Here is a 27,028-nt window from a genome sequence, read left to right as displayed (position 1 = left end):
GCAGGGCGCGGCGCGGCCGGCAGGTGGCGCCACAGGGGAGACACGGCCCGCGCTGGAGCGCGCCGGGATCCGGGGGGATCCCCAGGGATCCGGGGATCCCGTGGGATCCAGGGGGATCCCGAGGGTGAGGCAAGTGAGACAGGGGGATCAGGGGCTGACCTAGCGGCGATCCAGGGGTAAAAAGGGTGGGAATTCAGGGAGTGATGGCGGGCTGAGCTGAGGGCAGGGATGGTCCAGAGCCCGCCTGTGCTGTCGGTCCTGCCCTCTGGACACGGCCTCGGGCTCCAGAAGGCTTCGCTGTATCGCTGCAAACACCGAAACCTTATATCTGAGTATATTTACACTCAGCTTACATCTGAGTGTATTTACACTGGTGTTTGTCTGCAAAACTTCCCGTGTTCTGGTGGTTGTGTGGCATGGAGAATTATGAATTCTTACGTCTCCTGTGGAAAAAAAAATCACTACAGCAAAGTGAGGTATTGATTGTAATTCGGGCTGTCAGCTTGTGTCCCGTTCGGAAAAGAAGTGAAACCTTGAGGCTGGTTCTCCCTGCACAGACCTTTGTTAACTTTTGGTCACCCAGAACGAGAAATTGCAAATAATTTACGTGCTGTCAGCATATTTGGTATTGCTCTTTTCTTGGTGATGTGTGCTCTGTGTGTGTGTTCCCAGAAGAGGAACAAGGAGGAGTGAATTTAGGAGGTTTAATTTTCATCTTAATCTTAAAATCTGCTTTAGTACCATCTGCAGCTTAGGAAGCATCTGCAGCACTGTCCTTGTTCTACATCCTTTATGGTGTTGTTCTGCATACTTTTGGGTGTTCTCTGCCTCGAACTTTTGTTCTTATTAGAGAAGACACAGGATTGAAACCATGAGTGTGTGCCTTTTCATGGGGTGTGCATATGCAGTTATTTAGACTGCACTGGTGATTTATGCTGTCGCCAGACATGCCATTTCACAGTTCCATTTAAAAATTGTGAATAGGATTTGAGGCACACACAAAAAATTAGCAGTGACCCATCAAGATGAAGAAGTTAAGGGGAAACATCATTGCTTCTATGATTCTGTTTTCTGTTTGAATTTATCTTTTCTTATATTTTGACGTGGATATTTTAAAAACAAGTGGTATGCATTTAAAATTAAAATTCTGTCAGAGGTGAACCAAAGACTCAGTAATTTGTTTAAACCTCAGTCTGCATGTCTAGCCTTCTACTAGTTGGCTGGTGATTTTTCTGTATTGCTTTCTGAAAAAACAAAAACCAAAAAAAACCAAAACCAAAAAAAACCAAAAAAACCCCAGTAGGAAACTTAACCTCATTGTATCTCTATAGCTATGGATATCTGTATAGCTCTGTGAGTAGTTTATGGATATTTGATTGGTGCAGCACAAGTTTATGCCCTGATGAATTCTTGCTTACTGAGAGCTCAGTGTTAGAAGATTTTAGAAGCTTAGCACGATGTATTTGTGGGGTAAATAGATTGAGACTGGTACCAAACCCCCTCTGTTTCACTTAACACACACTCAGCTTCTGCACGTATTAATTAGCACTTGCACTGGTTGTGTCACTGTTATTCCAGAGATTTTAAAATGCGTGGTATTCTTTTTCACAGGTCAAATCATATGGAACATATTTTTTTCACAACTTTATTCAGTTCTAAGGACATGGAATGAAGTTGCTTGATTTTAATTGACCTCAATTTAAAAATGTGTTTATTGAGTCCATTTAAAGATGTGATTATCCTGTGCTTCAGCCAGACAGAGCCTATTGTTGAAGCACTTTTTAAAAGGAGTATCCCTTGGTAATTAAAATGCTCCCCTGCAGCTGGGTGGCCGTGTTCTTGCTGTGGTGACACAGGCAGGGCTTGGCCTTGCCCTCACAGCAGAGTCCCATCCTGCAGAGCGTGGTGTGGGTGAGCAGCACCAGTCTGTGCTCCTTGCAGGCCAGTGCTTTCGTGGTGTTAATTTGAAATGCTATCTATTCGTGTGTTGTCCATGTGGAACTGGCACTCTTGAAATCTAGAAGCGAAGAAACCAGAAGTGGAAGTTGAGAGATTCCATTGACCCAGTTAAGTGTAATTGCAGGGCTGGAACTGGGGCCAAGGAGTTTTGAGTTCTGCATGTAACGTTTCAGTGCACAGCCCCGTTTGAATGGCATTACCTCATCTCACATCCATTTGGGAAAAGAGTTCCAAATCCCACAAGAACAGCTCTAAGTTATCCAAGGTCATTGTATGACCAGAGTGGGAGGAATTCTTTTGACGTTTTCAGTTACAAGGGGATGCTTAAAACTCTGTTTGATGCAGCATTGCATCTGTTACCATTGGCTTGCTTGGGGTAAAATGTATTTGTCAGACAATTCTTCTGCTTTGCCTTTCCCACGTGTTCCATGTGTCAGCTGGAAGTGAGTGATCACAGTGCCAGGAAGAAGGAAAGTATAAATATTCTAAGGTGCTTTATAAAATACTGGCTTTCTGTGAGCAAATGGCATCAATTGGAACAAATGACATACTGCTTCCAGTGATGTAATCCAGAAAGTCTGAATTGCTTTTAATGCTTCCAGCCCGAATAAATTCCTTTTCTCTTGAGTTCTGCCCAGTAATCAGCTTTTATATTGCAAGCAGCAGGCTCGATCCGTGTTTATTCCTTCATTTTGAAAATTTTCTGATAGAAAAGGGAGGTGTAAAAAAAACCTAAACACGTTGTATGGCACTGTTAGTAGATAAGAAGTAACAGAAGGTTTGGATTTTTTCATAACCTTGCTGAGTGAGCTGCAGCAGTGTTCTTTTTTTAATGGGCTTGTTTTTATTATGCTGTAAATAGTGACACGGATAAGAGGCTAAGTTATGCAGTCAAAAAATTTAAGCTGGGAGTGGATTTTGGGGGTTTTTTTAATCCCTATCCATTTTGTATACGTGGACATAAACATCAGTGCAATGAAATGAGGCAGTGAAATAATGTATTGAGTAAAATACACATGAATATACAAGTACAGAATTTGAGTATATTCAACAGGTGACAATGTGATTAGAAATAGAAAACATGGAATTTTTAAGTGCTTGCTAAAGCACCAGCTTGATTTTCTTGGACGTTTTTTAGATCTTGAAATAATTCTCATTGCCATTAAGAAGATGTCATAGTTGTGAGATCAGAATTTGGAAGGATCTTTGTTTCATTTAAAACTTTCCTGAAATTTATGTTACATTCTGTTGTTTATTTAATAAATTTCTCTGAGTCTCTGGCACAAGGACTGTGTCTTTTGAAATGAGTCTGTCCACTAAGGGCTTTGAAAGTCTGTGTTGATTAACATTTGTAATTTCTTGATACACACAATGGAAAAGTATTGCTAAATTGTATCAGATTATTTATTGAAATTAACAATCCAATTAATTATTGAAATTAACAATAAAATTTCCTATAAAGACTGCTGTTAACACTCCAAGAGCCTTTCTCCCACCTCCAGAGGATCAGGTAATTTACACATGCCCATCCTGAGTCCTGTGACCCCTCAGAATTCCACTGACTGCACTAGAATATCCTGTGAAGATAATATGGGATTGCATATGAGTGAAGGCAGCAGGATACAGCTGGCAAAGTATTTACTGCCTCAGAGAGAGTGTGTATTTTTTGGAGTTTGAAAGCTACCACAACTCTTCTGTTATTTAATCTAAATTAGGAGGGTTGGGTGGTTTTTTCCTCAAATTGAACTGTGTCATTTTTAAGGGGTCAGTCTGCTGTTTTATTACTGGAGGGGTTTTTTGTATGTAATAGTCTCCGGTAGCTTTTTCCAAAATTTTGCTGTTATTTTTAAAAGTGAAACTGCTTGTTGAAATACGAAAGCATTGTGAAAAGTTTTAACTACACTTCCTATGTCCCATATACATCTACTGAGCATTCTCAATGGCTTCATTGTTCCTTAAGTGTGCTTAAGTTACGTTTTCATTATTTTTTATCAAAACAAAATGAAGAAATAAAGTCATTTATTTCTTTGTGTTTATCTTGAAGGCAATCAGTGGTAAAAATATGTAAGTAATAATACAAAAAATGCTTATAATTCTGCAGGTGTTATGAAGTGCATTTCTGAAATTATTCCAGCAAATATTGCTTTTAGGAATGCTTGGTGTAGCTTATGAAGAAATTAATCTCAAACCTTTTTGTTGGCAGGGTATAGAAGAGCCTTCCACTGCTCAACTTTTCAATATTTAGACAAGTTGACTAACAGAAGAAGGACTGATTGATTAGACACATCATATGATGCCATTTAAATTTCCAATTCAATGCATTTTGTTGTACAAGAGACAAAATAATTTGCTATAAGGCAAAATATAGGAAAACTATATTTTTATAATAAAAAAAGAGCATTCCTTTATACTCTAAAGAATAAAAAGTGAGAGCATTATCTTTGAAAATCAGTCCAGGGGGAAAATCATGGAATTGAATCCCTCAATCCTTTTTTTTTCCTGAGCAGTTCCTTTTGCAGGAGCCTGGTGTCTCAGTGCAGAGGTGGCACTCGCTCCAGCTGTGTCCCAGCACTGCGAATGTGCTGCCTGTTGTGCTGGCAAGGCCAGAGCTTGGCAAATTTCTGCATTTTTTTATTTTAATTTTATGGGTTTTACGTACACATACACGTATGAAACATTATTTTGATAAGAGTTCAACATCTCCTTCCTTCTCAATTTCTCAATTGGTGTTTCTCCCTGACATTTCCTCTAATGTTACAACTAGAAGTCTCACACAGCTGCCTGTACAGCAGAAAGAGAGAAAGGGAAAAAAAATTACTGAAATGTTTTATCCTCCCTCAGTGGAATATGGAATTTCCTGCATTGTTCTCTGGGTGTCTGGGATAGGCAAAAGTCCTGTGTAGTTCACTAACACATTTTGCATAAATATTTGTGACAGATTTTTAAAACCATTCTTCCCCCCTTCCCCTCCCCTCCCATTTCATAGCTAGAAACAACCAGGAGCTTTGTATCAGTGCAAAATCATTGCTCAGTTCCCTTTGGTTGCAAAGCCCACTATATTATGTTTTTAAATTATGAGTTTTTCACCCTAAAGCTTTACATAGGGTGTCTCTACATAACTGGTTTTACATGTTCTTAATTTGAATGCTTCTTCCCTTTTGATCTGTGTTTGATTAAATCAGTTGTGCAAATGGCTCTGCTGGTGTCAGCAGAACCACTGGTGTGGAGTGTAATCACTGAGGCTTGGTGGCCCAAATGATGAATTTGTGTGACCTTGGAGCTTGTAGCTCTAAATTCTGTAAAAATGAACTTGTAGCTCTAAACTCTGTAAAAATGGGCACTCCTAAAACAGGGATGATGCCCTGGAAGTGCTTGTGTGGCACTTGGTCTGTGGCCCAGGGATGGACAGGAGGAGTGTCAGTAGTGGCCTCTGGGCTGGTTGTTGCAGCACCATCCTCTGCTCTGAGCTGCACATGGCTCCCAAACTCTCTGTGAGGAGGGAGTGGTTCCATTGATACGGATTTTTGTACCACTCCTGCAGTACTTGGACATTCTGCTTCCCAGGAGTTGTAGAGGAAACAGTACATGGAGGTTGTAGCTGCTATCTTCCTGCTGCTTATGTCTCTGTGACTTAGGCAATTGGTAATTGCTGTTGGCTATTAAAAAATAAAAGGTTTTTAAAGTTATATGGGCAAGACAATTTTGCAGAAAACAAAGCATCCTTGAATTAAACTGTTGCACTTCTGAGCTTTATGTTTTGGAGCAAAAGACCAGATTAAAAAGAAAAATTAAAGATTTTGAAAGGTATTTATTTTCCTTCTTGTTCCCTCAATTCTCTTCTTCCTCTCAAGAAATATTGATCTCCTCCTACCTGTCCTGCTTTGTTTCAGAGTGACACATATGCTTCCCCAAAGGTACCCTGTGCATGAAGCTTTATTGTAACATAGTATTTGGAATTCATTGTTACTTAATTTTTAGCTAGGATTCTTCTGCCCATCAGTCTCCTAAGAGGTGCTGCAGAAAAATGCCTCATTGCTAAGAAATAGATGCACACAAAGGCAATTGGCACTTGGATACAACTGAGAAGCCCTTGTGTAAAACTGCTGTAGTGTGTCACATAATGACAATGACTTCTTCTACTGCCTGTAAATAAAATACATGTAGGTAAACATTTCTTCATTAAAGAATTTAAAGTACCTTTACTTGGTGCTTGTACCAAGTTTTTTACCTTTACTTGTACCCTTGAAAACAAAATGTTTCAAAAGCAACTCTCTGTAAAGCCCTGTTTTAAGCACATGCATCTGATCATCTGGCAGCCTGCCTCATTTGCCTACCAAATACAATTTTGGGTGATGAACCCCAGTGTCCAACTCAAAATTTTTTGCCTGGAGCTCTTCAGTCTATGATTGTTTGCACTGCACTTCTGCCTCAGTTTCTCCAGTCTGGATGTAATCAGTGATCTCATTTGCACTTGAAGTCTCCAGAGAAGAGATAAACTGTACATTTTGTCCTCATCCATCTGTGTCCTCAGTGATGTAATCGAGTTGTTGGTCTGGTGCAGTTTGGTCCCTCTGGTGACTTGCATGGCAGCAGTGTCAGTGCTGAGTACACTTCCCTGCCACTGCCACGCTGGCGTGCCCCGATGGAAATGTTTTGCAATGTGTTCTGCATTTTGTCAAAAGCCCTGTGGATTGCATCTAGGTCAGCTCTGTCACACTTACAGACTGAGCTGCTGTGTTTTCCTTCAGTTCCTGTAATGTCATGGTTCTGTTTCCTGAGCCATCTGATCTCTCTGAACACTACTGGCAAAGGGATTTTGGCATGCCAGAGTGTAGCTCTTGGCTGTAATTCTTGGTTGGAATCTTGAGGACAGTAACTTCCATAACTAGTGACTTGGGCAACTAGTAAATGCAAAGATCCTGAAAGGCAAATCTGTTTCCCTGAAGCATCTTTTCAGTGCCTGAATAGTCAGTATTGCCATCAGCCAACAGCCTGATGGATTTTTGAGACAGAATTTTGCAATAGAAACAGTTCACCTGCTGCTTCATTGTCCAGCCCTATGAAGGTGGTGTTTCATAGCCATTCCCTCGTACGTTGTGGGAGAATGAAATGCTACAGCAGATCCATAGCAGTGCAACATAGTACTGTGTAGGGCTTTTAAGGAGTTAAGCAGTGGGAGATCATTCAGACAGAGAACTGCTCAAAATGCATCTGGGCCCTGTTTGCCCTGTTCAGGATTTACCTTAAGATCACAGATATTTCAGGGTAAAGTATCTGATGGTGTTGTGAGAGCTAATAGATATTGAGAACAAGAGGTGGGCCCTCATTGCACCATCCCCTGTCCTGCCATACTCTGATTAGGTTTTTTGATGGGGATTTGCTGTTCTAGAAACACTTTCCAGCTTGGGAGCAGATACAGGATAGCGTGGCAAAGAAAGCAGGCATGGGACAAGAATGGGGAAATGTCCCTGTGGTCTTGACCTTCTTTGCTCACCCCCTGAAATGGTCATTTCAGGCTGCACATGGAGAAGGCTGGAACAGTCTGAATGTAATAGAAATTGCAGTGATAGGCTGTTAGAGAGACAGTGTCTGTTGAGTGTTTGTTTGAGACAAAAGTCAGTGTAAAAAGACACTGGAAGGAACATTCTGGGAGGGATCACCATTCTGTATCTCTATATCTTGGTAGATCTCAGAAAGTGGCCATGGGCTATGGGCTGGCAGAATTAACAAGCAAAAGCATAAATACTAAGCTCAAACTTCTGTTGCTTAAGTGGCTTATGCCTCTTGATTCCTAAACGTGAACTAGAAACCTTGCCAAAATTTAGGAGTGTCTGAATGCAATATATAATAGCATTATACCATAAAACACCTGTAATAGTAACATTGCAAAATATTCTTTACTTTCCCATGGACTCATGTGATTGCAGAGACCAGCCAGGTGTGGAACACTTTGAAGCTGTGCTGCATTCCCTGCGTCCATAAGGCAGGCTCAGTAAAACTCTGGGCTAGGTTTACTGTTCCCAGGTAGCAAGCAGTTAACACCCACTGTCTTAATCTCTTGTTACAGTTTTATATGGGGAGATAACTCCCAGCTCACTTGACTGCTCCATAATGTTCTAATGAAAAAGAATCTACAGAACTGGCACACTGACTTCTCTGGTCAGAAGAAACAGCACAGAGAAAGTTTCCATTCAAACAATGCATTAATTACCCCCTTGACAAAAGTATTGAGATGCTGATACTGATAGTTCCCACTCCTCCCTTAGAGAAAAATATTTTTTGAACACCTGCAATAATTAACTATTTTAAAAGTACATCTAAAAATATTAAACTGTCAGGGTTTGTGTCTTGCTGGGGGAATGTTGTGGGGGGAAGTTGGTGAAAGTTATCCTTTGCAAAGATTACCAGTGCCTTCTCTTTATAGAAGAAAAACAGAAATTATAGTTGTGTCTGACCCAGAATGAAAAGCCTGCCAGGAACAGGAATAATCATCTTGGGATGGGGACTTGCCCATGACACAACATACATTCTGCTTTATGGCATAGTCCTGATGCTGACAGATGTAAAGAGCTGTAAAGATTTTATCAACAGTGGTTTGAAATAATCTGTGTGACTGCCTATCATTTTATTATTTGTGGGTAATACAGAAAGCCTTTTCTTCTGCCAGGAGAACTTAAATGGCACCACACAATGTCTTTTCTTTCCTATGCCTCATTTCTAGAAAAGTAGTATTTAATGCTATACCAAAACTCATCTGGATAACCTGAGATGATGAATCTCTGCTAGAGTGGTTGGTTTTCCTCCAAATACAGCAATCTGTGAAAATCTGATCAAGTCAAAAGTTCCTCGCGTTCCCAGGGGAACAGCCTCATCTTTCAAAAACAGAAGATATTTTTTAGAGGCTCCTCACTCCCCTTCGCCCCATACTCACCTTCTGTGTGTAAGGGTACAGAACCACATGAGAGGTGTAGTTGGGGAAGGGAAGGACTGTGTGGAGATTAGGTCCATGTGCATGTGCCAGCCAGCTTACAAATTCTACTGAGGATGAGGCATGCTTTCATTTAAATTTGCATAGGGGGTGGAGTGGAACAGAGTTAGATTAGGTAGAAAGTAGTGTACATCCTACGAGTCCTGAGACACCTAAGCTAGAACTCAGAAATTTATAGCAATTTTAATTTAATTTCTTTTTTTAATTTTTAATTTTGCTTCTAAAGAGAGTTAATCCAATCCATGTCTGTCTCAGACAGTAAACTGCTTTCTGCTCTATAAGTATAGATTAAATATAAACTAATGCCATTAAATACATCAGAGTGGAGCAGAGGAGGAAAAATAACTGTAATTTTTATGTGGTTTTCTCGGTCTTCCTGACTTGTATAAGTTTTACTGTCTTCTGTACATGTAAATTTGTAATTGTCAGTGCCACAAGATACTGGTGGGACATAGCAGCTGTGTGTTTGAAAATGGGTGAAACAGTTTTAGGTTTGGTGACTTTTTATAATGTTATGTGGTATCGTGGGTTGGAGACAGACACACAGAACAACACCGGGAGTCCTCAGCAAACAGCAGTGAGTTTAATATTGCTGCCTCTTTTAGAGGACTGGATTTCCTGGGCTCAGATAATTGATTGGGAAAGACCAATCAGCTCCCTGGCCAGTGGTGTGTCTGCATCTAAGCTAGAACAGGGCTGGCTGAGGTCTTTGCTTGGGTTTGAATCACACCCATCCCCTGCCTTATCTGGGGACCTGTTTTCTTCTAGTTTGGCTGAGTTTAGGGGGCAGCTTTAGAGCAGCTGCAATGGGACATGATAATATCTGGCAGGTTTGCAGTTTGTCTGGATTGCACTGCTTCCTTGTGCAAAGTCGTGATCCAGAAGACAAACCAGGCTCTTCTGGCAGGCTTTTGTGACTTCTTGAACAAAAAGGGTATTGCTTGATTTAGTTCTTTGAACTGTGCATTGGCTATAAGCCAGTGACTCCAGGGTTCCAGGAGCACAGTAGGACCCAGAGGATGTCTTCTCCAAGGTTTTCCAGTGACTGCACAGGATTCCTGTGCTTATTTCAAACTCACGACAACGATATTGTAAAGAAACAGGACATGCAATATTAATACATACTACTTTCTTATCTTTGAGCAGAAGGTACTTCAACTATTTGCAAAACCTCTTGTCATTGTTTTTAGAAAGAGTGGAGTAGTATAGTAGTAACATACAAATATCATATACAGAACAGCATATTTATATCACATATAAATGTAATAGTATGTACTCATACTTGCAGGTACCCTGAGAATGAGGTGCACCATGTCTTTTCCCTGCCCCTGCACTACCACAACTCTGTAGGGATGTGCAGCAGCTATTGGGAATTCCCCTCAGCCTGCAGGAGCTGGGACAGACCCCAGGGAGTGCAGCCTCCAGCTGAAATTCCAGGGAGGATTTGACACTGCATGACACACACTGGATCCAAGAGGATCAGAGTGTCTCACATTATCCAGCAAATGAGGTTTCTAGGTAGAAATCTATGGCCTACTACCATTCTTTGGAGTCTCTCTGAGAAGGAAAACAATCCAGTGCTATGTAGTAGTCTGTAGCCATGACCATGCAGGACCTTGGGGTTACCTGAGGCCGAGCAAAGCATTTTAGGTAGTAACTTCTCCTGAAGGGATTTGTTTAATAGTTTTCTATTGTGCTATTCTTGGTGAAATCCACATTTAAAGAGAATTAAAATCGAGAACACTTATCAGTGACTCCAGGCCACGAAACATTACAGAGCTATTTTAAGTACCCCAATGAACAGGATTTGCAAAACTTAAGGATTTTAGAATTGCATTGAAACTCCTCAGAAATCTGAACAAAACAAAAGGACAGATAAAGGTCACTGGAAGTGTTCTGTTCCATATTGTTCTTTATGTGTTCCTCTGAACACTGCATACAAGTTTCACAGGGTGCATACTCAGAACATTGTCTTACCACTTTTCTTGTCATACCTATCAGTGTTATTCCTCTATAGCATGAATTATTCCATTTGTTGGCTATATCCTCTTCTCTTTTATTTGTCTTCAGTGCTGAGTGATCATATGTTTGAATAATTGGTTTTCTCATTAAAGAACTCCAGGTTGTTTTGTCTTGTTGACTATATTTTTTTCTCTTAATTAGATTTTTTTTCCAAGAAGCTTCTTCACATTTTCTTCACATGAAGTGCCTTTTTCAGGTAGTCTTCCATTGTCCTCTGTGGCAACAGCACTACAGTTTGCCTTTGCTTACAGCGAAATCCTTGATGTAATGAATTCCTGAAACTTTATGTATTAACATTGACTCTAAAACATTGTCCATGTAGATTGAGGTGACACAGAGAGGGACAAGTGCTTGTGTTTGTTTATGATCAGTCTATATCCCATTTCTGTTGTGACTAGGGAACTTTGGTTCTTAAAACAATAATTTAATTGAAGGTAAAGTCTTGATATCCTGGAAGTCCATAGAAATAAGAGCCATTTCTGTGGTGACAGTTTGGAATCAAAGTCTCTAGTGAAGAGCAATTCAGCTGAATGAGAAAAAGAAGCATTTATTTTTAAAGAGTAGTATCAAACCCCACAAAGCCTACACATGCAATTTGAATAAAGCTGCTATATAAGATTTCAGTGAGTTTTAACTCTGTGATAAGTCTAATGAGCCTACCTTGTTCGGCCAAGGGTCTTAGGAGTAAAAGTGTTGGATTTCTTCAAGGACCTGTTTTGCATTTAATTTCATTTGTAGCCAAATTAATTTATGTCTGAGAAGAAAAAAGAATAACTGGCCTGAGGATATGCATATGACCTTCCTGTTCTAAGAGGGAAATTTCTTTTGGCCACAGTCAGTATTTTTAAATTCCTGAACTGTAAAAAAAACCCTTTAGAATAAGAAGGGGGAAAAAAACCCTTTAAAAGGAAATAAAGCATGTAGAAATAGTAACAGCCATACCTTATAATATTGACTCTTCCTGCTCTGACTGAACACGAGTGCCCAATACATGAGTTGTTCCTGAGAGATGCTTCTTACCCTGTTTATCAAAAATCCCCACAATGTGAATTCACAGGCTAACTAGGTAACCTGCTTAGCAAGCTTCTGCAAGGCCAAGCCAAGCAAACTTTCCCTTCACATAAATCAATCCCACTAACCCCACAGGGAGAGCCCCACCATGCCCTGGAGTGTGACATGGCAAAATTGCCTGCCACTAGCGCCCATCTTCACCTAGACACAAGAATTGTATCTGGCAGTTGTCAGAAAGCCTCCTCAGTCTTCTCTCCATAGGATGAAGATCCCTGGCCTCTTCCTTGGCTGTGTTTTGTGAGGAGCTCATCATTCCTTTCTCCTCCTGGATTCTCTGCCCAGCTCCATCCATCCTGTGAGCGTGCCGAGGCTTGGCATTCTGGCTGAACTGTGCCAGCCTGGACACAGGAGCCATCCTGCTTCGGTGAGGACAAAGTCAGCTCGAGTTAACTCAGTGCTTTTAGAAACAGAACAGCAACTCTCCGTGTGGTTACTTAATTGCATCCATGTTCTATGTGATGAATAACATTTCCCACTTACAGAGCAAAATTAGTAGACAAATGCCCTTCTTCCTCCCAAGCAGGGGGCGGGGGAGGGTGTATGAAGATGCTGTATCTGTAAAAACAGATGTGTTATTTAAATGCTGCAAGCTAAACAAGGAATAATTAATGTTAACGTGCTGCCATTTGAGTTCTTAAAACCACATATGAGAACAATGTCTTAGACAGAAGGATCTGATTTAAGTTCAATTGTTACTTGCTGAACTTCCCTGCCTGAATGGAAAATAATTTGGTTGGTTGTTCTTTGAGGTGGCAGGTTTAAATATCAATCTCTTCTATGCCATTTGGGTCTTGCTTTCAGTGCAATGCCTTCAACATACAGATTCTCCACTGTCTAAATACTGAAGACTTCTACTGGAATTGTGTTTATATCATCTGAAACCTTGCCACCATATATTAATTGCCTTTTCTAGAAGAATCTCATCCAGTTGCAAGTCTTAATCCTAAATTTTCTTCCTCTAAGTTACAGTTTTTAATTGTCCACGGTGGCTCTAGAAAATGAACTCTCTGTGAATGCAGTGCACTTTTAAATGCTGAAACTAGAGTTCCTGAAGCTGCTCTTTCATTGGGGCAAAAATGACTGACAAGTATGACAAGCAATGTGAAAATTGATACTGATCTGTCAATCTTTGAGGCATCCCCTCTTATTTCAAAGGAGTTAATGAAAGCTGATTTTACATTTCTCCTCTCTGTTTAGCATAGGAGGAGATCTAAATATGCAATATGTGGAGATTTTTCTTGTTTTCAGTTCTATTTTATTCGTAGAATATAAATAATATATATATTTATTACAATACAGTAAAATAATTTATTCCAATATAATAATATAGAAAAAATTAAAGATATACATGGGGAAATCCACCATCAGGGACAGCTTACTAAAGGTTCTTAAAATGTCGGAAATGTTTATAAATAAAAATAAAAAAGTTTAAACTGTGTATATATATGTATATATATATGTGTGTGTGTGTGTGTGTTAGCCAGGTGATAATAATTGATAAATTTTGTCAAACAGTTTTAGATGTTCACATATTTGCAGAAGTAGACAAAAACCCCACAAGCTGCTGATTAAAAAGTTAAAATTTGTAATTGTAGATTTGATCTCCAGATTGCAAAGACCCTTAGATACCCAAGTTTTCAATTTATTTCCCTGGCAAAATTTCAATCTATTTTACACTAACTCTGTGCTGTATGACAAAGGCAGAATTAAATATTGGATGGGGATTGGAGCAGTCTCATCTAGTGGAAGGTGTTGTTGCCCACAGCAGGGAGTGGAATGAGATGAGCTTTAATGTCCTTTCCAACCCAAAGTATTCTGTGATTCTAGGAAATATTGTATACACCAATATTCATGTGGTGAATACACAGTTCTCCATTTTCACTAGAATTACCTGTATGTTGTGTTTGCCATTATCTCTGTAAAAGATGAGCTTGAAAACATAAACCAGGTAAAACTAATATTTAGATGTGTAGTAGTACTCCTGTATATTTGCTGAGAGCCCTGAGACAGAAAGTCTGAGAGTCATAAACTCAGAGATGCATTGCTTTGAAACCCTGGGCCATGTAATAGAAGCAAGGTGTTTTAGCCCATCTGGCCATGCTCTGATGGACAAAGGAACCTGAAGGTCCCTCTCACTTTTTTCTTTCAAGGATAGGGCAAAAGCAAGGGAAGTGGAGAATTTCTGGCCTCAGCCTTGAAAAAGTGCCAGAGGATGTTGTATCTGCAAGGTGAAAGGAGAAAGAAAAGCACTGTTGTTCCAAGTGGGTTTATAGAGTTGTGAAAATCCATTGGAAAAAAATGCATGCTGCGCTGAAGATTTGAGACTTCTTAATAGTTTGTATCCTGTCTTGAATTAGGTCCTTGAAAGTGAGATTGTGTGTGGCATTGCTGTTCCAAGGCAGCGGTGCTGTGCTGTGTTTAGTATGGCACTGGGCTGCATTTATGTTCAAAATAATCTCAAGTTTTGGCTCTTGAGTTGTCTGAATATGAGTCTGTGTAAAAAGAAACTTCAGAAAATTTTCAGCAGGATGAGAACAGAAGATAGGATCTTTCCATAAAGAGCTATTGGTGAGGTATTCAGGCAGCTGGAAGTCTTTCTGGAGGATTGGACTGAAGGGAGACTTTCACCTGGGTCTCCTACTTCCTAGGGGAGTGTCCAAATCATCAGCCTGTGCAAATGCAGACTAATGAGCATGAAAATAATCCATGAGTGGTAAAGTGTGCAAACTATAGCATAAAGAGAAACCTGTGGTCCTGGATTCACTTGCTGGAACTGGTTTGCTTTTTAAGGCAAACTTTTGCTTTTCATGGATAATATTTCTGCCTTTCCAACTAGCTTTTTTTTTTTTTGCTAACTGTAATCTTACTAGGTGCATATTCTTCTCTTCTCTTCTCTTCTCTTCTCTTCTCTTCTCTTCTCTTCTCTTCTCTTCTCTTCTCTTCTCTTCTCTTCTCTTCTCTTCTCTTCTCTTCTCTTCTCTTCTCTTCTCTTCTCTTCTCTTCTCTTCTCTTCTCTTCTCTTCTCTTCTCTTCTCTTCTCTTCTCTTCTCCCAAGGGCCAGAGCACTTTTCTGATGGAACAATCATGCATTTACCTTCATATCACACTGGTATCCTTGAACCCTGCTTTCTGCCCAGCCAAGAGAAAGGGATAGTACTTACTCAGTCTTTCAGGATAAGAGCCAAAGCTGAAATACTTGCCAGATGAGCCAGTCAGCTGAAATGCTTCTCTTCCTTTGTACTGCCCCTAGAAGACATGAGGAAAAAGAAAGTGGAAATGAGAAATAGAAGATTGGCAGTAGCGTTCAGTAGTTCATAAGGACAATTTTTTTTACCCTTAGAACTGCTTGTGGGTAAAGAGCAGAAGCTGTTCTCTTTTAGCTGACACTGGCCTTGGCAGTGGAAATGGTCAAGGAGAAAGAGAATGAGGACAGAGAATTAGGGGGATTTAAGACTGGATAGGAGCATAATAATAGTATGTAAAATGGTCATCACATCTGGAGAATCCTGGTACACTTTTCATTATAAGTCTGAATGTGTATTATCTAATTAAACATTCATCAAAGGTTTTGTCAGAACTAATTTACTCATGTCTGTCTGCCCCCCAAATTAAAACAATGAAAGAAAACAGCTAATTCAAAGCCTTCTGTAACTGAAGTCCTTAAAAACATTCCACATGTCATTTTTTTCATAAAAGAAAAAATACAGCAAGGAAATACTTCGCTAGAGTCACTTTATGTCAGCTAATCTCACATGAAAACAAAAGCTGTTATTACTGCGAGGCCACTGTGAAAGAGAGGTTATGACTGCAGTAAACGAGACACCAGCATTACATGGTGGCTGCTGGGTAGACAGAAGGCCTATTTATATGACAGGCAGAGGACAGGAGAAAACAAAGGCATTCAGGGATTCCAGTGGCAAAATAGATCACCAGAGCACTAAATGGCTAAAATGTCCTGCTCCTGAACAATTACAGTGATTCAGTAAGCTTGGGAGCTTTTGGTTTTGCTTTGTAGGAAGCAGAAGTCAGTGGAGGACGAACTTGACTTGACTCAAGAGGAAGAAATTGAGCAAGAAGTTTTTGTCTCTGTTTCTGAAAATAGTTTGGAGGGTTTCTTCACTGATGACTAATATCAAAGTGATCTGCTTACAAATCTGAGAATAAAAAGTATACCAGCATTAGAGGAAAAATGAAAACTATGTGTGCCTATTATGGCAGAGTTTTTATTTGGGTGTAAAATTTCATTTCAGTGGGCTTCCCTCTTGTACCATTAGATAAGGACCAAGGGATAGTAGGAAGATGAGTAAGATTTGAACAGATACAGTCTGAAAAAAAATTTCAAATAATTTAGGCTCTTAAATCTTGACTTTAGCTTACTCTATGCAACAGCTTGTCAGGGTATTGATCCTGGTTTTCAAGAGTGCAGAGTGAAGTCTCATGCCTTGATTAAATATGTATGTGTATGTACCAGGATAACGAAAGCCACAAAACAATACAGTGTTTCTGCACATTTTTCCACCTTTTTGAATATTAAACCTGGTAAGTCAGATGAGCTTTCTAACTACATTGTTGACTTCTGCTTCTTTCACACCTCTAGCTTTTCTTCTAGAGGCACAACTGCAGTGATCTAGATGCTTAAAGATACGGACTGATAGTCACAGTTGGAAGGTTGCTTCCAGAGCAGTGGCATTTCTTTAAAATGTAATTGCTCTGTTATCCTGTAGTCTGTTCCATGAGACGGATTTTTCCTTCCCAGAGACCGGTGAAAGTTTCAAGGTTCTTTTTTTCATTTCCATTTTTATTCTTCAGCAGGAGCTTGTGTGAGAATCAAATCCTTTGTACTAGGAATAAGTAAGTGTTGCATTGCTGTTAACTGATAATTGTCATGGTCTTCACTTCAAACAGCCTCTAATATGTTGAATCATTCTAACTTCAATTTTTTGCAGCAATTGTTGCACTGACATCAAAGTGGTTTGTTTGGTCAAGCCTCATGTGGTGTTGTGAAACACTGGTCTCTCAGTTTCCAGCTGACTGCTTTTGCTGTGGTCTAAAAAGGATTCTAAGACCTTGTCCACAAAAGAGTGTTTGTCAAAATTGGTATTCCAGTATAATTGCATGACAAAACAAAACAAAACAAATAGGTTAATGCTCTGGTGCTTGGTCTTACATTAATGGAGGGTTTTTTTTCAATATAGTTGAGTTCATGTACTTGATATAAGCTAAACACAATGAACATAATTTTAACCTCAGCAAAACTATTTGGGCAGGCATTTGCAGAAATTTTGCTAACATTGTTCCAAGGACACCTTCAGTGGCTGGTAGAACTGGAAGCATAGACAAGCCTGCTTTCATCCTAGTCCTCAGGAACAGAAAAGTAAATTATTCACTGACATCAACAGGAGCTGGATTGGGTTTTCCATGGTTATTTACTGTGAGTACATGGACATCCCATTTTTGTTATGCTCCTGTCACTTAAATCTAATGTTGAAGTACATGGATTGAAAAAAAACATCATACTATTTGTTAAAGCTCTCTGATATGCTAGTGCTCATAATATTTCTCTGAAATATTATTTGATTGTAATGTAGCAGTGAAGATGTACACTGACAAAGAAGCAAAGATGTGGGAACACACTGTCTCCAACATCTAAGAAACAGATCTGACGTCTGTATTACCTTGTCTGTTTTCCTATGCTTCCTGTAAATATCTGCTATATTTACAGTCTTGAACTGCCATAAAATTTCTTATTGAAGAAATGACACCATTCTTAGGCAAACCACTTGCATTTTCTGTTCCTTTCCATAACATGAACCTGTTGGAATTAGACAGAGACTGTGAAAACTACAGAAGTGCTTTTATTATGTAATGTAACTGAATAATTTTAATGACAACTCATTAAATAGTTTCATTATGGGTCAAATGATAGTGATGATTTGACCACATTTGATCATTTGGCTTTTGGTAAGCCACCAAAAGCCAGGGAAGGGAAATGGGTAAGGAGAACCTCTAAAGTGTTCAGCTAAGTGAACAGGCAAACTGGAAAAGAGAATATCTATTTTTTTATTATGTTGGCCTCAATGTGATGTAGATGTACATTCATTTGGTTTATGCTTCTCTTTGCATCTCAGGCAATGACACTTTTATAATTCAGTACCAGTAAACCAAACCAATTAGTTGTTTAAATAAGGGGGGAAAGACATTAAATGTATCTGTTGGGAGAAAAGGGAAGGCTGAGAGCAAGTAATGTGCATGCAAGGTTTCCTTCTAGAAGTCACTACTTTTTCTCTCTCCTTTTTAACATTAGGGAGAGAGGGGTCAAAATAACTTTATAAGTTTTAGTGGGTGGATTGTATACATCCTGTTTCTTCTGCAAAAAAACATCTGGATTGCAAAAATCCTCCCAAAAATCAATCTGACTCGGTCTATTTGTTGGTGTCATCAAAGCAGCTGAGCAGATATGGAGATTATGTAAACCCATGTAAATAACTCTGGGGTACTAAGCAATAAATTCCATACTTCCAGGTGGGTTGAGGGATGCTTCCCATGGGTAAGGTTTAATAGATGTAAAGCAAAATAGATTAGTAAAATGACACATCTAGTATTACTTACATTTTAAATTGAGTTCTGCTCATTAAATTCAGTACTAAATTATTTTGGGATTTTGGTTGGTTAGTTTTTTGGGTTTTGTTTGCGTGTTTGTTTTCTTTTTTGTTTTGTTTGTTTGGGCTTTTTTTTGGGTTTTTGGTTTGGAATTTTTTTTGTGTTGGTTTTTGCTTTTCCTTTTTTGAAAGGGAGAAAACTCTGCCTGTTTATATCCCTTTGAAAGGGCTAAAAAGAAAAAAAAATCTCAACTACTATGGATATTTTATTTTCCTTCGGCAAAATTTCGCTGTATTCCAAAGAGAACAGTAAGAACCATGGCAATCCCACTCTCTCTCCTCTGGGTTAGGGAGTCTTGTGACTCTGTAGCTGCTGAAGGAGCAGCAACCTGTGATTCCAAGTACTCTCTATTTTACCAGGGCCACATGGCTCTGATCCCTGGTTGTGGCATTACTACTGCCACATAAATTGTAACCCACAACCTTCCACCACAGTCTGTCATTGATTATTTTCTTTCCTAGGTAAAATTTCTGGTCAGATTATTCATTGGCTTTAGAATTTCCCATTCTAGTCTGTACGGGTATGTAGCATTTTGCTTCATTCATGGTCTTCAGGCAACTTTTGTACCTCTTGGTAGCTTTAGAAATCTGCAGTTGGAGTCAGCAGTCTGGTTATTCAGTGTACTCCCTGTACCACTTCAATTTGTGACTATTTTCCTTTTACTAAAATATCAGCTCAAGACCTGAGGCCATTCCTTTTTCTGAGACTCCAGCTGCTGTTCTGAAGAAAGGCAGTAACTACAAGGCTGTTTCTCTACCATGCAGGAGAGTACCAATTCTTTCCAAGGTGTTTTAATAGTGTAAAGAATGGCTAAACACAGAATTGTGTGTCTAATTCATTCCTTTGCCTGTGTCTATCTGCTTTTCTTTATCTGAAAGACTTATGGATTTCATTCTGTACAGGTCAGAGAAGGGTTCAGGGTGAAGACTGCACTCACTGTAAGAATTCCCAGTCACAATTCAGTTTGATGCTTGTGGCTGATGTGCCCAGAAGGACACAGTTCAAGTCCTTTCACAGCCTTACTGTTGAAATTCTAGTAAGTGATTAAACTTCAGGAAATTATTTATTGTTTTAGAACAAGCAGGTGTGACTCGGCAATGTGTTAGGATCCAAAGTGCCGAATACAAAGATACTTATTTTTATATAATGACCTGGGTTTTGGTACTCAGCCATCAAATCTGAACAGACACAGGTAGATGCTTCACAGGGAGATGGGTAGGAGGCTCTTCTTTCCTGCTCCACTGACTGGGAGTATCCATTAGGATTTTCTTGAAGGTGAGAGATGTCCTACTTTCTCATCAACCACCCATTCAAATAACTTTTTTAATGCAACAGGAGAACTTAAGTCTACAGTATTAGATGACCTTGGGTTGTCTCAGGTTTTCAGAGGTGGCACAGGTGACTTCACCAAAGTTCTGGTTTGCTTCAATAACCTGTCTTACCTTCACACCATCATCATGGTTGTGAAGAGAGATGGTATTTGCCCTGTGCAAGGCACTTGTACATCCCCTGTGAGCCCTTCCCCCTCTGAAAAGAAAAACAAGCTCTGTTCTCACCTGAGAAAACTTGTGGGATATTTTGTACATCTCACAACATTTACCTCTGTCAAGAACAGAGTAGCAGCCATGCCCAAAAGTAATTTTCTCTTGAAATTAGGTGTACATGCACATACTGTCCTTTGTATTGCTTTGAGATTCTGTAAAAAACTACTTTGCTTTTCCTTTTACACTTCTTCTCTGAGACTTCATAGAGCCTGTAACCTCCACTGGACCTTGACGGAGAAGACTGTGTATGATTTTCTGAGGTGTCTGTTTGCTTTCTGCTGGGTAGCTGAAACTGAGCTCCCTCACTGCTGGTTCTCCAACATCACCCTCCTCTCATCTGCTGAGGAACCAGGCACCAACATCCAAATGCATCTGGAAAACAATGCTTTTATTTGTCCTGGTAAACTAAGTGGATCCATGATGTGGGCGACTCAGACACTGGATCTCCATCCATGGCTTTAAATTTGAAGTGTGCACTCTAGCACAATTTGAGTCCCTGCAATCTCTCTGCTAAACCAAGCTTGTGAGAATATTTATCCTGCCAAATTCAACCTTGTGGGCTATAAGACCATCTGAACTTACTGGAACTCTTCTGCTCACTGTTTTGCCAAGTTCAGACCTGAAGGGCACTTTTGTTTTCCTCACCCAGCTGCCCCTGTTGGCACAGACCTGAGCCTACTTTGCAGTGAATTCTAAAGCAGTGGAAGATGGTGTGAGGAAGGGGCTCTTCCTCCCACCACTGGTAGCTCATGCCAGTTTAAGTGCTGTCTAACTGCTAATTGCAAAACATACAGAAAAAACCCAATACTGTTTCAATATTTGGATTTAGTCCTACTTACCTTTTGAGTAACAAATGAAAGGGTTTAGGAAATGGCTTCATCTTTGATACATGCCTGGGAGGTGTCCTGGTAGGGACTGTCCCATCAGCAAGCAGCAGTACCACCTCTCCCTATTGAGGACTCCACAGCAGATGTGTTACCTGGCAAAACCAAGGGACCTGGCTGTTCCCTCTCACTTTTAAAGTATTATGAAATGTGTAGGGGAGAAAAGGAGTTTTGTTCATTTTCATCCTGCAGGACTGTTTCTTTACAAAATGTGGTGGGTTTTTATGTTGTCTCTGTAGTTGTCAGGCTAAGGATCAGAATTAGTCACTGAACCTAACTTTGCTTTTGAACTACATTCATTCAGCTTCTTTAGGGTCCAGCTGACTCTGTAGGCATGCTTTTCATCTTGGGCCTTCAGGGGTAAGAATTTTGCAGGAGTGTTAATTAAATCTGTACTTCCAGGCCACCTATGTGCTGGTGGTATTTGTCTCCCTTAAAGTTTAGAAATTTGTTCTTTGTAGAAGGCTTGTAAGTTTTCCTGTGTGTTTTTCTTTAGTTTGCATTTAGTCTAGGTCACTTTATGACAGTAAATTCTGTTGTGTATTTGCTGAAACCATGGAAGAACTGGTTGGTTTTGGAAAGGCAGTACAGTTTATGTACTCCTGCCTTCACAGCTTTGCAGTAATAAAGCTTCACTCTGTTTTCCAGGGCTACAACTGGACTTAAAAGGTAACACAAGCAGCAGCATAGCAATAACAGGTGCTTTACAGATGTCTGTGTCTTTATCATCCTCTTCCTCTTTCTTATATGCTACCCTGGAAATAATAAAAGTAGTCCTGGAAAGAGTTGTCTGCATGTTGGATTCAGGGAACCCCCTCAAACACATTGAAATTGGGTTAAATCTGATGAAGGACATCAGAAGTTCAATAAAGCTCTGCACTGTAGGTGCAAATCAGACAAATCTCGTATAAAGGCACACATCCCCCAGACAGATGTGTGAAATTAAGCTGTGCTTTGGGAACTTGTTTCAAACTCTAGCTCCAAATAGGATATATGCTAAATGAACCATAACTTGAACCAAATACATAATATTTATCATACAATGAACCAAAGCTGTATTCCAGCCAGCATTGTTGAAGCTCTCTAGAAACATGAGTGAACTTAAAATTCAGGTGACTGTGGCCCAGATTTTAGTTGAGAAAAATGCCAGAACTTAACAATGGCATATTGTGATTGGGCCAGTAAGGAGTGGAGGAGTTCTACATCAGCATCTCTCAGTGTGGTTTTCAGGGTGTTGGGCATTTTCCCTTTATCTTTATCCCTATCAGTGGTGCTGTATCACATAAGCACAGTGATGGGGCACCTTGTGTGTGGAACTCTTTGATATTTCTGTGGTTTGAAACCATGTGGATAAAGCTCACAAAGCAAGGCTACTGCTACTGCGGTGATCAGCATCTCATGGCGTTCTGCTCTTCCTGGCAGTAGGACACGAATAATTTCTGTGACATGAACTGTCTAATGCCAAAGCAAGCCTTACATTTCACTTGAGAAGTGAGCAGCATGAACTATGAGTCAGGAGATCCCATACAAACACCACTTCTTACAACACAAGTAGTGCTAAGAAAGAGCACAGAGTCTCGTGCAGCTGGCACGGCTGTGTGAGTGTGTTTCACATGCACTGACATCTGAAGATGAGCATTTGTTACTTTGGACGTCATCTAAAAGGTTTCCTTTGATCTTAGCTGGATATCTGTTGGTGGTTTTCAATAGTCAGTGCAGATGTTTCAAAGAAACAAATCTGTAACAGGGAGTCCATGATAAATACTTCTTCAGATAAGGTAAAACTGCCTGTTCTTTTTTTCCAGGAGGAGGCACAGACTCCATCAAATTTTCTGCTTGAGCTCTGCTTTATGTCCATGAGAATGTGTAGAAGCTGAACGCCTCTGTGACTGCCTTCACACAGAGTCTGTATGGACCATTATTTCTGTACGCAGGTATGAGATTTGTAAAGGTTTAAACTCCTGGCTAACACAGCAATGTCTGCAGTGCCAACTCAGAGGGAGAGAGAGAATGCTGCAAAAGTGGAGACACAGTGATACCCTGGGGTTGTAGAAAGATGAGATCACTCAGGGATGTGTTGAATGCTAATATTATATGAATGCTGATGACCACACCTTCCCAGGGGCAGAACCATTCGCTCAGCTAAAGCTAAACTCGGGGAAAAGTTTCTGAACACAGCCTCTAAAGCTGCAAGAATAATTTGTCCAGGGACAGGTTCATTCTTGTTTGGCAGATTTTTTCAGTGCTCAGCTTGAAGAGCAAGAGAACCTAGGAGAATCAGCATTTAGGAAAAAAAAAATGAAAGTACATAAAAATTATAAATCTTAATGGTCTTGTAGAGATGCAAATAGCAATGGGTTTGTTAGAGCTGCAAGTAGGAATGCCAATAAAGAAGATACCTTACAAATGAACATAGGAACAGGAACATTGGTAGGGGAAAAAAAAAGAGGCACAGTTTTGTTTTCCATTTTACATGGATATAATAATTAAAGACAAACAGAAAATTCAACCTAGTAGTTTTAAGAATTAAGACTTTGATTAAGGATGGTCTTTACCCTATGGTGAATTTATTCAGTTGGGCTTGAACCCAACCCTAAATGTACTTTGGGCCAAAAGATGGAACAGGAAGGACTGAAATCTGAGTTGTGGGAGGGGAAGGAAAGAAACCCTTTTGCTGCCATGTGCAAAGTGATTGTGGTGCAGGAGCTGAGACACAGTGCCATGATTCCTTAAAGAGCACCTTGATCAAATGCAGGCCTGCATTTTAGCTGGTAAAGCATAAATTTAAACCTAAAAATACATGGAAAAGCCTAGAAAAGAAACCAGATTACTGAGATCCACTATATTCAGGGAGAAGGGAGAAGAAGATACCAAATGTGGGATTGAAATGGCAGTCTGGAGGCATCACTGGAAGAGAGCTGTTCTTTGCCATGGGGAGCTGCATGAGCACTCAGGTGATGATGGGACAGGCACTAAGTGATGTGCTGTATCCATAATGTGGAGCTGAAGGAAGACTGCAGGGAAAGCGTGCAGAGCTACAGCTGTGATCCCTTAATATAAAGATTAACAGAAACTGGGGCAGTAGATGTGGGTGCCTAGGTGTAGAGGAGGAAGAATGAAGCTAAAGATGTTGGTCAATGACACATTTACCAGAAGAGAGATTTTGATGCAGACATATAGGCAGAACAATCTTTTTGGGCGTTTAAATAAAAAATCTCACTGATACTAAATTAGAAAGTTTTTAATTTTAAGAACAGATTTTTAATTGGTTTTACTGTATTTGAAATCAGCCTGCAATTGCAGTTACAGAAACCAGTGTAATATATTTTTCATATAAATACTAGTTCATCAAATTTCCCTCACCTTTCAGGTAAAGTGAAGAGACTCTCTTTGCCTCTTTGACTCCAGATAGTTTAGTTTTTGAAATAAATTCTGAGGCATAAGCAGTAAGGTTTTCTCCCAAATTAACACATTCCTTCTTTTTGCCTGTCATTTAACATTATTTAAAGAGCTATAGGCAGTACTTTTCATGCATCAAATACAATTTATTGACTAGCTCAAAGAAAAAGTACAACTTGTCCCATGAAATGCATTATTTGCCAGTTGCTGTCTCATTAAATACTCTGGTTTGTTTTGTGGTAGCTCTTTGCTGCTGAACTTTTGAAAGATAACATGAAACATAACAGGAAGCAAGAGTTTGCCATTTTTTCTTTTTTTCTCCCCTCAGAAGTGGAGCCTGTACTTCTATTGCTCTATTAAAGCAGTGTTTGTGTAGGGTTATTTATAATTTGCAAAACACAAAAGTCTATCCAGCTCATCCACATGTGGCCTACGTGACTCAAATAATTACTTCGTTAAATACCATATTTACAGATAAGAGAAAAATGAGTTGTGATTTTGCAATACCTCATCAAGTGGGCTGTGTTTTTTAAAAACAAAATGTCTTTCATTTATTCCATGGTTATTTTACTCTGTTCAGTGCAGGAAATGAAAAGGTAATCTTAAGGTTCATGTTTGTCACAGAATTCTAGGGCTCATCCTGTGCATTCTGCAATCCCTAAATTGTTTCCTATTTCCTTTTCTCCAGTATATACTCTTTGAGTGAATATTCTTTGTGGAATTGATTTCCCTTATTTATAGAGATGTGAGGGAAACATCATAGTGAAGGTATGATGATAAATGGTGAAAGAAAAAATTGTTCAGTTCTACACTCACATTTGTGTAGGTATATGTGATTCTGTAATACTAAGAGAAAATTAGAATGCATTTCTGAGGCAGAAAATTGCTTCCAATGTGGGACAGCATTCAAAATGCAAACTGATGGAGTTCCCTGTATGTGCTGTGCCTAGCAAGGTTTGAATATGGAACAGCTGGCAAGTGGACACACGTGTTTAGTACCTTATTGTGCAGCTTATATGGGCTATAGGAAACCAGCAAGGAAATTGTAACTTAAACTGAGAGCTGTGGGATTTCAAACTTCCCTGTGCTTTCAAAGGCTGTGACTGTAAATGTGTATATTAGAGAATTCTTCAGATTGATTCAGGCTGATGATGTATGTCACTACCTGGTTCATGTTTGCAGTAAGAGGAGGCTTAAATTCAGATCAGTAAGAAACCAGTTGACCCTTGTATACTTACATGCTTTTTCTGACAAACTGAAAATTTTACAGTCCCAGTTATCCAAAAATATCCAGTCAGTTCTTTGTGGTAGCCATTGCCAGCTGACAGGCACTCGTGAAGCCAGTATTTGAGCTGTCTCAAAAGGGGAGAGGGTTTTTTAATAACTAGTTGTGGTGGTTTTGCATGGGAAAAACCAGTTCACTAGTTTATGCCCATTGGAACCTCATGGCTGGAAGTTCCCAGGCAGTTTAGGATTAAATTACAATATTACATGATGGCTCCTCATGAGCAGAAATGACTGTCACTAGACTTGCACACAAAATTTGCTCTGACAAGTGTTTCTAGGTATACACCAGCAGTTACCAGGATTTCCAAATCAATTTGCCTTGTGTTTGTAAACTGTTTCATCCTGTATGTCATTTTAATCTGTCCACATCTTTTGTGCTAAAGCATCTATTAGCACCTGAGGGTAAAGTGTAACAGCCATTGTTATGTTAGAAATTAACCATGTGAGTAACTTCAGCAGTTGTAGCTGGAAGAGTAGGGACAGGCTGAGAGGTGTTGGATTTTTAAGCAGCACTGGTAATTAATAAAGACACAAAGCAAATTACTGCTTGTGATAAACATCTGTGGTTGTGAGAGCAGTGCCCATGCTCAGTTGAAGTGAACATGGCCTGGATGGTTCTTTTTAGTGTGGATGGGTTGAGAGGAAAAACCTTTTAACAGAAAGTCACTGGGAAGCTATCTTTAAGTACTAAACATCTTATGGTTCAAAGTGGTGTCTTAGGGCTGTATAGAGATCATGATTTGTCCACCTCATTCATCTCTTCCGTGAGGCTGAAGCCGTGCCTCAGTACAAAATCACTGCCAAGCTAAACCATAATCCTTTCATACAGTTTTCTGGAAAGATGTGGCCTTGCCAGGACAAGTGGGGGCTGCTGCAATGTCCTAGGAGTTAAACAGCGTCTTGGCTTTTCCTGTGTGTGAAAGAGATTTTGTATAGCAATGAGTGAAAGTTGAAAACTCATTTCAGGGTGTTTCCCACTCAGTGGCCCTGCTGTGAGTGTGGTCAGAAGCATTTACAGTCCCCGAGATGGAGCTGATGGCATCTCACAGCAATGGGGCATCACTTCAGTTGTCAGTAGGGCAGCTCTGTTTTAGCAAAGAATTCTACTGTGTGCCAGTAGATACGAACAAATATCTGCACATCAGCAGGAGAAATTGTGGTTCTGAGGGAGGGACAATGTATTTCTGACCCTTGTACGGTGTAACTGTAGTTAC

General features: G+C 39.8%; 1 protein-coding gene across 1 annotated transcript in view; it reads left to right on the top strand.

Moving 5' to 3' along the window:
* The window catches only part of LOC135301016 (Krueppel-like factor 16), a 263,897-nt gene that overhangs the window by 52,963 nt on the left and 183,906 nt on the right, over positions 1-27,028 (top strand). Inside the window, exon 3 of the mRNA XM_064421136.1 lies at positions 22,934-23,062. The gene's annotated coding sequence lies outside the window, so the exon portion shown is untranslated. The remainder of the gene's footprint in view (positions 1-22,933; positions 23,063-27,028) is intronic.

Source organism: Passer domesticus, chromosome 5, assembly GCF_036417665.1.
Source record: "Passer domesticus isolate bPasDom1 chromosome 5, bPasDom1.hap1, whole genome shotgun sequence".
In the NCBI taxonomy this organism is placed as follows: Eukaryota; Metazoa; Chordata; class Aves; order Passeriformes; family Passeridae; genus Passer; species Passer domesticus.
This window is presented reverse-complemented; position numbering and strand designations above follow the sequence as displayed.